Here is a 3,305-nt window from a genome sequence, read left to right as displayed (position 1 = left end):
TGCTCTGCCGCTGAGCCCCGGCCCAGCCCTGCCCTTCATTCGAACACCGTCGTCCCCCAGCCGGTGCCCGGCTGCAGCAGCCTGCTCTCTGCTGCGTGTGCACAGCCACGCTCAGGTACACCTCAGGTCGGTTTGCTCTTCTCAAGCTTGAAAGTCAAAACAAGGCGAGGAGAAGAAAGAGCATTCTCACCTGTGAGGCCTGTCCCTGACTCTTGTCCCTGCCTCTTGTCCCTGCCTCAGCGAGGACCAAACGCAGAGTGCACTTGGCCTTGGGGGAGACCCTCACCCTGAGTCGATTTCTGCAGCCCTCAGAACTGCAGGGGCCTCTGCGCGGTGGACAAGAGCTCTGTTTGGGGATCTGAGGGAAGCAGATGAGTTCCCGGCCCAGCTGAGCTGCTGCAATTTGGGTTTCTGTCTCTTTTGCTTCCAGCTGTGGCTGCCCGCTCCTAATTCCTCTGGAAAGGCAGCTCCTAATTAGAACGAATCAAAGAGTCTTTGCTTCGGTTCTGTTTTCAGGCTTGATGGAGTCGTCACTTTGGGGCTTAATCCGGTGCAGCCACTGGTGTGCTGGGCCTCAGGGCTCGGGCAGCTGGCGTGTGTGAGGGGCACTGAGGGCTCTTGGGGCCGCCCTGCACCTCTCACCCCAGGCCTCCCTTCCTTTGCAGAGTTTCTCCCCACCTGCTCTCTCCCTTTGACTGGCAACCCCGGGCCGTCCCAGGCTGCCAGTCCCTGCTGGTGGGAGTGTGAATCGGATTGGTACCATTTCTCCGGAGGGTAATTTGTCACATGCTATTAGAAGCCTTAAAAAAGCGAGTGGGCTTTGACCTGGAAAGTCCCCTTCCGGGCATTTGTCCTGTAGAAATAATTGGACGGGGTCCCACAAGTCAGTGCAAAGGACATTGTCTTTAGTGCTTGTCACAGGAGTGACAACCTGGAAACCTGGTGTTTATCAATGGACGATTATTAAAAACGGTCCTGTAACGGACAACTGGGAGGTAACTAGGGCAATCTGAACATGGGTTGAATATCAGAGGTGCCTAAGACATTATTTTATTAGCAGTGATAATAGCCATGTGACTGATACAGAAATACATGACAGGAGTGTTGCAATTTGGTTCAAACTATTATGACAATGGCAGAACAGGGAATAAAGTGAGAGGAAGAAGACAAAATCCTAAATCTGCCTGTTGGCCCATGAAAGTTCATTGTGTTGTTCTCTTTGTATCTTTTTGTTTTGTTTTTTGTTTTGTTTTTTTTGTTTTTTGGTTTTTTTTGAGATAGGGTCTCACTGCATACTTGAGACAGACCTGGAACTCACTATGGAGCCCAGGCTGGTCTCGAACTCAGCGATCCTCCTGCCTCGGCCTCTCAAGTGCTGGGATTACAGGTGTGCACCACCACGCCTGGCTCTCTTTGTATCTTTCCATTTTTTTTCTGTGACTTAAGAAGAAATAGAATGTTCATTTCAAAGTATATTTTTGACTTGAACTAATGTCCACAAGATACTGTTAAGTGAAAAGGATAAGTTCCAAATAGCATATGTGACAAGGTCATTTTTTTTTTTTGGTTCCAAAATATATGCACATTTTTTCTATGAAGCAGAAACAGACTGGAAGGGTAACATCCTCCAGTGTTAATGGAGGCCAGCTCTGAGAGGTAGGATATAAATAATTTTCATCTATTTATGTATTTATTAAAAATTTTTTTTGAGACAAGGTCTTGCTCAGGCTGGGCTTGAACTCACTATGTACCCAGACTGGCCTGTGACTCATGGCAATCCTCCTGCCTCAGCCTTCCAAATGCCAGGATTATAGGCATGTGCTACCATGCCTGGCTAATTTTCATTTAGAATGGATCCATTTCCATTTTCTTTCAGCAGCTCCTCCTCCTCCTCCTCCTGTTCTTCTTTGCAATTAAGCATACATTGTTTTCATGCTAATAAAAAAATAGTAATTACTATAGAAAGTTTGGAAATCACCTACTATGCTGTGTCGGTCAGCTTTCTGCCACTGTGACAAAATACCTGAGAACAACTTAAAAGAGGAAAGGTTCAATGGGGCTGATGCCTTCAGAGGTTTCCAACCATGGCTCCTTGGCTTTGGCCTGAGGTAAGGGAGACATCATGGTGGGACTGTGTGGTGGACGAAAGCTGTACCTCCTGGTAGCCAGGAACAGAAAGAGGAGAAAAGCCAGAGAGAAAGGTCTGGGGACAAAATGTGCCTTTACAAGCTCTCTCCGGGGACAGACCAGCTTTTTCCAAAAAGGCCCCACCTCCTAATAAGCCCACAGAGCTACTTATTCATCCATGCATTAATCTGGTGATGATGTCAGAGTCCCCGTAAGCCAATCACTTCCTCAAAGCCTCTCAGTTAGCAACAAAGCCTTCAGTACAACGAGCCTTTGGGGAGCTATTTTAGATCCTGCCCATGATATATACATTGAGCATTTACCATACATCAGGCCTCCTGAAAGGTTTTACATATCTCAATCTGCACACAAAATGCACAGATAACTTAGTGATTTAGCAAAATCTTGTTTCAAAATAAAAAACGAAAAAAGGACTGGGCATGCAGCTCTGTGTGAAGACCTTGAATTCAATCCCTATGACCACTAAATCAATCAGTTATATTCTCCTTTGATACAAGGAGCTGAGGATCAGAGAGGGTAAGTGCCTTGTCTAAGAACACACAGCTATAATTCTAATTTCACTCTTCCCCTCTTTCCAGTAACCCTGGCTGCTTCTTGAGGACCCACAAGAAAGATGAGATGTAGTCTCTGCCCTCCAGAAAAGGAGTTTTCACTCTCCTGGTCTCCCGCTCCATCCGCCCCAGCCACTCCCCCTTGAATCCCTAGAGGCAATTACATAATGGCTTTGGTAAAGAAAGCGCTTTGCGTCCTGCCTCTGGTGAAACTGGAAAACTGCTGTTCGATATTTTCTCCTAATGAGCTGCCTAGTTTTCTTGCCTGTGTAGGATGGAAACAAGCTCTCTGCTCCCATCCTCTTCATATTTATCAGCTCTGTTTACTGGCAGAGCGGAAGCGTGAACCGGCATCGGATGCATAAATATCACAAAATCCACAGAGGGCCAGCGTGCCTGACTTCTTAATCCTGGCTCCATTGCTAACAATTTGTAACCTGAACAAGTCTCTCTCACTCTGTTTTCTCTGTTTCCAAAGTAAATAAAGGATAATGCATTTAAAAAAAAGAAAATCAATCCGTAGGGGTGGAGATTTAGCTCCGTGGTGCTGCTGTCTGCCTCTCCGGTGCAAGGTCCTGAGTTCGATCCCTGGTACCAAAAAAAAAA

The sequence above is a fragment of the Fukomys damarensis genome, unplaced genomic scaffold (genome assembly GCF_012274545.1).
Source record: "Fukomys damarensis isolate Sample0158 unplaced genomic scaffold, DMR_v1.0_HiC HiC_scaffold_19, whole genome shotgun sequence".
NCBI lineage: Eukaryota > Metazoa > Chordata > Mammalia > Rodentia > Bathyergidae > Fukomys > Fukomys damarensis.
The sequence above is the reverse complement of the archived record's forward strand: the minus strand, read 5'-3'. Positions refer to the sequence as shown.